Source organism: Papaver somniferum, chromosome 10 (genome assembly GCF_003573695.1).
Source record: "Papaver somniferum cultivar HN1 chromosome 10, ASM357369v1, whole genome shotgun sequence".
NCBI classification, from domain to species: Eukaryota; Viridiplantae; Streptophyta; class Magnoliopsida; order Ranunculales; family Papaveraceae; genus Papaver; species Papaver somniferum.
The window spans coordinates 110,172,710-110,183,120 of NC_039367.1; the positions used below are offsets into that span (position 1 = coordinate 110,172,710).

Sequence of the window (10,411 nt, forward strand, 5' to 3'; positions counted from 1 at the left end):
CGTCGGTGTTTTAAAATGCTTTTCAATCATATTAAATTTATGAATATCTGTGATATAGTTTGAGAGAACTTCTAAATTATGCTACTAGGTCAACTAATAGTGGGACGGAGGTAGTATTATTTTTAAGTATGCTAATTTTATTAATGTGTAAGCGAAATTATGTAGCAGTCAAAGGTCTACTGTTCAATTGTGCTCTCAATGCTGATTTTTTTTTGTTCAGTTTATCAGATTTAGCATTGCAATTTATGAAAAATTTGGCTATGTTTCTCATCTCTGGTACACAGACTCAATATACAGTCCTTATCATATTCACCATCCTATCTCTTTAACAGGAAAGATACAACAAAATCATGGTTAACCCTAACTCTTTTTTTTAACCCTAACTCTTCAAATCAACATCTCTAAACCAAGCCCCCTTAAACCCTTTACTCATTCATTCTGTTTTGTCAAAAGATTGATACTCCAACAGAGAAACAATGGACAGAAATTAAACAACATATGCACTTGGAATCTAAATATTGCATCCGTAAATATTAAACATTCACAAAAACTATACTTCCAAGCAGCTTTACAAACAGACTAATTAAACATAAAAAAAAACATAAGATTACACTAATAACACAAAAGAAAAGAAAAAGAAAAGAAAAAAGATATATATACATATATATATATATATACATATATATATATATATATGTATATATAAATAACTAAACAAAAGATGATGGATCAAGATGTGATTGAATACCATTCTTGCATGGCAGGATCATGAAAATCGAGGACTAGATCAGTGAGCCTGCTTCTTCTTCACTGCTGCTGTCGACAATCGTAACCACATCTTTGTATGGCCAATCATCATCATCATCATCGTCGTCTTCATCTTCATCTTCAAGCGCTGGCCCAAACCAAAAAAAGTATTCTGGATCATCTAAATCATCATCCTCCTTCTCCTCCTCCTCCTCCTCCTCCTCATCATCATCATCATCATCATCATCATCATCATCTGCATCCTCATCATCCTCAACCTCAAAATCATCCTCTTCATCCTCCTCCTCCTCTTCATCATCAACAACATCATCATCATCATCATCGACATCAGAATGATCAAAATCAACATCTCCAAAACAAGGAAAAACCTTGCAACCAAAATAGGCAACAATCTCTTTGTCTTCATCAAGAAGAAGAAATCAGAAGGAAGTTACTACTACACCAGTCCTGATCATTTTGTCTAGTTTGATACTGGAACCTTAAGTTTAGTTTTTGATACTGAAACCCTAGCCCTAGGTTCAGTTTAGAGAAAGACTTGGAAAAGAAAAGCGGAGTAGTACTCTCTCTTCCTTGCTCGTGTTTTATACCCTGACACACGTTTTCACTTGTAATATTCAACCTCTAGCTTAGCCACGTACAAGCATGATAAATAAGTAGTATATAATAAAAAATAATAATAATAAAAAAATAGTATATAATAAAAAATAAAAAATAGTATATAATAAAAAAATAATCAGGGGAAAATTACCTTCAATCAATTTATCTCGGTGTAAATACTCCCCGGAAAATTAGATTTGGATCGATGAAAAATACTTGCTAAGATTGTGACATCGAAATAAAAAATGGTTTAGAAGCTCGTCCAAGAGTGACATCGGTACCGGTAAAAGTTGAAAATTACCATCAATCAATTTATCTCGGTGGAAATACTCCCCGGAAACTTAGATTTGGATGAAATATACTTGATAAGATTGTGACATCGGTAAAAATGGAAAATTACCATCGATCAATTTATCTCGGTGGAAATACTCCCCGGAAACTTAGATTTGGATGAGCTATACTATCTAAGATCGTGACATCGAAATAAAAATCGGGGGTTTAGAAGCTCGTCCAAGAGTGACATCGGTAAAAATGGAAAATTACCATCGATCAATTTATCTCGGTGGAAATACTCCCTGGAAAATTAGATTTGTATGAACTATACTATCTAAGATCGTGACATCGAAATAAAAATCAGGGGTTTTGAAGCTCATCCAAGAGTGACATCGGTAAAAATGAAAAATTACCATCGATCAGTTTATCTCGGTGGAAATACTCCCCTGAAACTTAGATTTGTATGAGCTATACCCTCTAAGATCGTGACATCGAAATAAAAATCAGGGGTTTTGAAGCTCATCCAAGAGTGACATCGGTAAAAATGGAAAATTACCGTCGATCTATTTATCTCCGTGGAAATACTCCCTGAAAACTTAGATTTGGATGAAAAATACTATCTAAGATTGTGACATCGAAATAAAAATTGGTTTAGCTGAAGAAGCCATGTTCAAGAGTGATATTGGTAAAAAACTTGGATATCGAGTCTTGTCGACGAAGCCAGTCATAGTCGATCGTTCGTGAATTTATAATGCCAACCAATCAAATAAACTAGTTTCAGTTGATAACCTAACATCCCCAAACATCCTTGCCAATATTATCGGTGGGTCGGTCTGATACGGCCAATAATGCGATATTATTGGATATTCATGTATCGCTGATATTTCATGTTTCGCCCAGATTAAAGGCCGAAACATGATAAAATCCGATATTATCGAATGCTATAAGACCGATATTAACTATGTTCATTACGAGACCCGTGACATATTAATTAGAAAGCTTGTAGGGGTCTCTCTCTATCCCGATATCATTGACGCCCTAGTTCGCAATTCGACGAGCAACATAAATTATGTTGGTGAAAATATTTGCGCATTAACTGGCCACTGGTTAAAAAAATAAATATTGATTCAGGTTCTTTTGATACAAATTTAATTGTAAGAGCTAGCTAGCTAGAATTGCTTCTAAGAATATGAATTGGGATTTCAATCAAAAAAAAATCTGCACCAAAAAGCATTTATGATCTTCCAAGACACTGGCTAGTACTATATTAATCATTTACTTAATTTGCTTCTAAGATATGAATTGGGAGTAAAATAGTGCAATGTAGTTGGCTCAGTTATGTTAAAGAAAAGATACTACTATATCCAGGCAATAGTAGTAAAGGAATTAGCTAGTACAATAATTAGGCCGACCAAGCGAAGCGAGGGAGGACTCTATATATGGTGACTTTGTGTCAATGTGAAGCGTGACAATTTTTTCCAATTTAACAAAAAAGATTGGATTTGGTTCAACAATGAAAGGACGATACAATCCCTCCTTAACTTTTTTCCTTCTTTAAAACATATGTAGATAACTGAAATCTTGAGGACATTTTTGTAAAGTGAAAAACATAAAAACACGGGAATAGTTGTAGAGGCCCTGGGGTCGAATCCTGGCCACCTCCAAAATTTTCATTTTTTCCTCCCCTTTTCTTCTACTTCTTCTTATCTCTAATCTTCTATTCTTTCTACCAAACGAACAACAGCAGAAATTTCTCTCTCGAATCCTTTCTTCTTCGTTTCATCTTCATCAATTTCACACCCTAAATCTCCACTAATCTTTACTCAATTTAGACTTTAGAGTACAGAGTTCGGATTTGGTTGATTGAATATTCAATCTTCTCTAACCTGTAACCCTAAATTCAAAATTGGGTAAACTGATTGAACCACCATCACCATCGCCAAGTTCGTCCTCTGCTTTCTAATCGAAGATTGGGTGAATTCATTGAATTACTTCCACGTTGATTACTTTACAGAGAATCATCAACCATTTTTTCAGGAGATCCCAATTAATTTTTTATAATCGAAGATTGCAAACTTCAGAGTTCGGTAAAAAAATTCTGATCGAAGAACAGTTTGAGGTAAGATTAATGGGTCGTATATGATAATTTGGTATAACTTTTACATTTTTACATTATGCCTCATTTAAATTTGAGTCTGACAAACCCTATTAGTTTCTCCATTATTGAAACTTGAAAGTTGAATCTGTGTTTTAAGGTGACAGATTGAAATTAAGATGGAAATTTGACTGTGTTTTAATAATGTAATTTCCATGGTTAGGTTGAATGTTCGAGAAGAAGAGATGTTGAACTGAAATGGTTTTTGTGGTGTTGAGTTTTAAATGATTTGATTGTTTGTTTTGTTCCTAGGTTATGACTGAGATCGATTTGTTATGGAAGTGAACTGCAGGTGATGGATTAGGATGCATATGGAACTGGGTTATAGATGCTCATGGTGGTGATGCTGTGCTGGCTGTCAAGGGTTTGTGTTCATGTTTTAAAGCAGGAACTGGGATGGTGGTGTTGCAGGTGGATTTGAAGCTTAATTTGTGTTGCTGCTAAACTGGCAAAGAACAGAATGAATGATTGAGTACTAGCTGTGAATGCATTACAGGTAAGTTTGAGTGGTTGCTAGCAGTTGCAGTTTGTTGGAGATGGTGGCAGCGTTCATCTATTAAACAAAGATGTCGAAATACCTCCTGGAGTAAGGGATTTAATTCTTGACTACATTCAAAGGTGCTGTTGCAAAAGTATCTAGGGACCTGATTTGCGAAAGTTCAAAATTCCTTCCAATTGACACTGATTGTAGTTAAAAATGAATGTTAACAAGTGTTACTGAATCTTTTCTACTGATAGTGGTAAATTTAGGTTCACAAATTGTGATCTTTTTGACTTGTTTGTTGCTTGGGGTATGTCGAATAGGAGTGTTGATTGATGCTTTTGCATTTCAAGTTGTGATTTCAATTCATTCTCAGCGGGTAGTGGTAACGTCAGTAGTAGGAATTGTGATTATTTTGCTTTGTTTTCTGGTGGGTATAAGTTGAGAAGTGATGTTTGGTATTTTTCCATCTCCAGATGTGACTCTAATTACAACTTTCAAAATTGGTTTTACAATCTCATGTTGACAACCCATAACATTGAAATGACAGTATCTAAATTATTATGCAGCAATTAGACTTTTTAAAATCGAGCAAATAGTTTGTAGTGTTATTTTTTGATCTTTGATCATTCCTACTTTAATAATTTGTGCAGAATATTCTTGTGGTACCTGTCCTAAATACCAGCCCCATCAATAAATACTAGGAGTATATATATATGGAACATTTCTATATATGTTTTATTCTTGGATTTTGGGACTACTTATGTACACCCCACAAGATCTGATAACTTTTCGTCTTATCAAAAACAACAAAAAATTAAAAAACATTCACCCCTTGGTTAGCCTTTTCACACTTTTTTTAATTTACCTTTTTTGGTAACAAGAAAGAAAACAACCTAACTATATGCTTCTCACACTTTTGACTACCTAAGCAAGTACTATTCTTAAAATGTAGCAGTAATAAAGCCATTTTTTTTTGAATTTATTGTTTTGTCAATCTACTCTCTTCTTTTTCTTTTTTAATTTATTAACATTTTATTTTTGGTAAAATTTGGGACCATATTATTTGGAAATATATATAGAGAAGCTTAGATGAAAGTGGTTGATTGTATGGAATAATTGCTCTTAACAGGGTCACTGATAGGATTATGGGTGTTATCACTTATCAGACCTTGTGGAGTAATTCTCTCCTTCAAAAGCAGTATTTTATCAATCACCACGCTACTGCTTTTGTCAATCATCATTACGCTTCGGATTCTCATACTTCGCTCCCACTGACCTACACAATCACAATGAGTATCTTATTTTTTGTATGCATGCAAAAGAAGAAGTTCAAGGTAGCCATAATGAGTATCTTGTTGCTTTTTTGGTTACATGCAAAACAAAAGATATAGCTCTTCAATACGCACTCTTACTCTTCTGTTTTGCCAAATGGCCAAATAATATAGAGAAAATTATTTTTTGTTTCTAAAAATGTATGTCACATTGGGTTGGCTTGACCCAAATTTGGCATTGGTGCCAAGATCCCTTGTGATCCAGTTAAGTTTATATAAGGTATATTACGGAAAACTGAATTGTGCTGACTCGACGAGTTAATAAAAATTGATTGATTAACAAACAAATATCAAGCAAAGAATTTGAACACAATAAGCATATATTAAAGGACCAATATTTTTATATTAATTCATTCTAAAACTAAACAACAAAATAATACCGACATCCTAAATAATTTTTTTAAAAAATTAATCAAAATAAGTAATTTCCAAAAACAAAAACCACACTATTCGAAAGTTCTTTTTTATAATCTTCTCAACTAAAGCCATCGCATTTGGTACTCGTGTGGCAGCGTTAGCAGAATGTGCTGGAACTTCAAGTACCTTTTCTTCTAGAGGTGTCTCCCTGGGTATTTCTGGTGTGCCAGACACAATTTCACCAACAGGCTCATTCGAAGGAATGGGAGCATGGACACCATCTATTTCAACAGAAGCAGAAGCAGGAAGAGTAAGATTGTCAACATGAGCTTGAACTTCAGCTAACAGCGGCATGTCAGGAACCTTACACACGCCATCAATAGTTATGGTGATAATTAGCTTTCTTGGTACAACCATTTTAATCCTCCCGGTATTGTTCTTATCGGAATTCATTTTCTTCGTCGTCTAATATATCAATCTATCTTTTATGTTATTGTGGTTTGTACGACCTTTTTAATAATATATATATATATATATATATATATATACTAGAAAAACCCTAATTTCTTTAGGTTAGTAGCATTATCTTCAAATACCTAATTTAGTTGTATTCCACATATCACTCTCAAGTAAATAAAATATAACAGTTTCCATATCGATAAATATATGCTCATATACGCGTACAACACCATATTGATTTGAATAAATTTATGATTTATCTTAATACGGAAAAATAGCACGAAAAAATTGCGTAAACACAACACCATGTTGACTGAGTATATATATTCTTTATCTAATTACTGTAGATCATAATCATGTACTATTGGCTAATGTGCATGCCTTGGCTACACTCTTGCCAAATATGTAGGTATCTCTCTCTCCATGATTTTCCATGCCTAATCTTCTCTGAACAAAATTCTATTTTTGGTGTAATTCCCTCCGTAATTCACGCCTACTAGAATCCATGCGCAAAAACTCCACATGACCCCTCGTTTAATTATACTCCTAACTTAATTCTAGAGTCTCCTAACCATGGTTAATTCCAATCTAACTGCCACAATGTGCCTCTAGCATGGTGTCACACCCCCACGGTCACACCTAAACCTAGCCATGTTAAAAAACTTGTCATTGCATGACTTAATTAACGTGGATGGTGAACAATTTAGTTTTAACCAAAAAATACCACTCAAACACAATATAGTTAAAATTAAAAACCTCCAGCCAAGCGCTAACCATGCCCAAATTCTATTTTGGCTTTCAATATTTGTCAACACCATAATTACAGCTACGATTGGCAATAGCAATATATATTGGGATCATTTTTTGTCTTCAAAAGATTAATATACTATGGTCATAACCCTAATTTTTAAATTTGCAATGGACACATAAATAGAATGTTGATAAACTGGAATAAAACCATTTTTGGTTCTTTGGCACTATAAATCTCACACAAACACGTGAAAATATCCGTTTCTTGTTTGGATCATGAATTTTTAAAGAAGGCCTGCTGATTAAAAGATGCGACAATCGGCCACTTTGTACATTAATTTTAATTCATTTTTTTTTATTTCTCTAGATAAACATTAATTATTTAATTAACTACTAATCAATACAAAGAGGGTTTATGGAATACCAAACGGTGTAATGGTTCGTACCCCTTCGTATTACGGGGTACATATTAACCGAATAGAATTTGAAACACCAAAAGACGTGAAAATTCTAACAGGTGCGTCGTTCGGGGACACATATTGCATCCATTGGATGTCTATATAAGCTTTACTCATATCTGCCAGTAGCATTCAACAAAAACGAAATCCTAAATTCTTCTACATCTAAAAAAAAAAAATCACCAGTAATAGTAATGGAAACGTTGCTGGAATTAACTAGCGAGATACTACAGCGCCTCCAAACTGCAGAAAGCCTTTTAGCAAGCAAATGTGTTTGCAAAGAGTGGAATTCTGTCCTTGCAGACAAAAGAATTGGACTCCTTTTAGGTTTCACTCAAAAAGTGAGAGAAGAAAAAGTTACGCAACTCTTCTACAGAGAACAAATTGAGGAGGAAGATTACTACACGATGATGGAAGATTTCTATCAGATGTTATTTGGAGACAATGGTACTTGGAATATTATCCAACCCTATGATGAAAACATGTCACACCCAATTGTTGGATCTTGTAACGGTCTGGTATGTTTTTATGTTTCACACCACGACATACAAGATCCTATTTATATTATGAATCCAACAACGGGTGAGCACCTCCATCTGCCACAAATATGTGATCCAACACCAACGCCACAAATTAGTTGGGATCCACGATATGTCGTAGGGGGTTTCGGCTACTGTGAACATACTGGTGAATACAAAGTAGTTCGAATTCAAGTGGGCGGTAAAGTGGACATACACACACTAGGAGACAACAGGGGGTGGAGGACCATTGGGGAATTTCCTTTTACTTTTCAGGAATCAGGTGTGTACGCACATGGTTGTATTTTTTTGGATAAATCATTATTCTTATGACAATGATCAGATAGTATCTTTCAATTTGGACGATGAGACATTCCAGTCACATTCGCCACCCCCGCATCATATTTATGAGAATGGTGGTTTCAGTATTCCAAGACTTGGAATGGTCTTGTATGGAGTTCGCCTTTTATTTTACAACCTTCACGATTATTATGATCTCCGGATTGATTTTTGGGCACCCATTTCCGATAATGATATTCATGCACGGGCACCCAGTGTAGAGTGAAATTGGGAACCTAAGAGGAACATTATCTTGGATTGGAATTCGAATATGTTTTTCTGACCTTATAAGCTGATAGCTTTGGAAAAGAACAACGACATCCTATTGCAAAACAACAGATGTTTAGTGCGCTATAATGAACTCACCAGAACTTTGACAGAAATTTCGGAGACAAGGTGGGCAAAGGTTAGAGTTATTCCTCACATGTGGAGCGTCGTCTCGTTAAGGAATTTGGGTGGAAAATCGGAAACGTGTACTGATGATGTCCATGCCACTAACATATTATGTTTGTAGTGTTTTGTTTTTGTTTTGATCAGAGTAATGTAGCCTGGTGTTTAGGATATATTTTTATAGTACTATTACTCATCTTTGATTTTTTTTTTGTATCTTGTCTGGATTAAAAGTTGTTTCCGAAATTTGAAGAACGGACTTGGTCTAATTTTGGGTAATAATGGTTGGTATTTTATTTAATGGAGTTAATGCTTTTAAACATATTCGCGACTAATTTAGAGGGTGCTTTCTTTTATATATGGTGAACCAAATTATCCCTAATTTTAGGAAGTTGAATGAAACCATCTCCAATGGGAGTCTTTTTAAGTGAAAATTTTGGACACTTGTACAAAACCTATCAATAGAACAGGTGGTCGTATATTTAGGAAGCTAACATCCTTTGGTTGGAGATGCTCTAACCGCTTTTAAGATGGCCATTCAAGTAATGCATGTTCAAAAGGACGCGACCATTCGCCAACAGGTGTATTGGGTGTCTATATAAGTTTTACTCGTATCTACTTGTAGCATTCTACAATATTAAGAAAATTCTAAATGCTTGTAATTTTTTTTTTAATCTTTCATCAGTATAATAATGATGGATATGTTGCCGGAATTAACTAGCGAGATACTACAGCGCCTCCAAACTGCAAAAAGCGTTTTAGCAAGCAAATGTGTTTGCAAAGAGTGGAATACTATCCTTGGGGACAAAAGAATTGGACTCCTTTTTGGTGTCACACCAAGAATGGGGAACGACAAAGTTACCAACTCTTTTTATAGATAGGAAGATTTCATCCCTCTCATAACATCCAACAATCACGACGCCCTGAATGATGGAACATTTGAAGATTTGACTAAGTTGCACCCATTAGTTGGATCTTGCAATGGTCTGGTATGTTTTTTATGTTTCACACCACAGCATACAAGATCATGTATGTGTTATGAATCCAGAAACTGGCGAGCACCTCCATCTGCCACAGCTATGCGTCCCAATTACACGAGATCAAGTACTTTGGTGGTATCCACCATACAAAGTAGTTGGGGGTTTCGGCTACTGTCAACGTACCAATGAGTACAAGGTAGTTCGAATTCGCGTGGATGGTAAAGTTCAAATACATACACTAGGAGACAAGAGGGGATGGAGGAACACAACAGTGGAGATTCCGTATACTTTTCGAAGTTCAGGTGTGTACGCACATGGTTGTATTTTTTGGAAGGATTGTTGTCGGCGGGATAATGGTATAATATCTTTCAATTTTGAAACTGAGATGTTCCATCAACATTCGCCACCCCCGCATCATATTTCTGGGAGTGAATTTTTGATAGATTCTTACCCATCACTTGAGTTGGTCATGTTCGGAGTTCGTCTTTTATTTTACTACATCCATGAGGGGATTGATCGGCCCCGAATATATTTCTGGGCACCCATTTCCAG

The 10,411-nt window shown here is 35.1% G+C and overlaps 1 long non-coding RNA gene across 1 annotated transcript; it reads left to right on the forward strand.

The window, feature by feature from the left end:
- Window positions 1-3,265: 3,265 nt before the first annotated feature.
- On the forward strand, window positions 3,266-4,789 carry LOC113317295. The gene is made up of 2 exons (XR_003343390.1): window positions 3,266-3,757; window positions 4,076-4,789. It is a non-coding gene; the product is annotated as an uncharacterized LOC113317295 (long non-coding RNA).
- The last annotated feature ends 5,622 nt before the right edge of the window (window positions 4,790-10,411 follow it).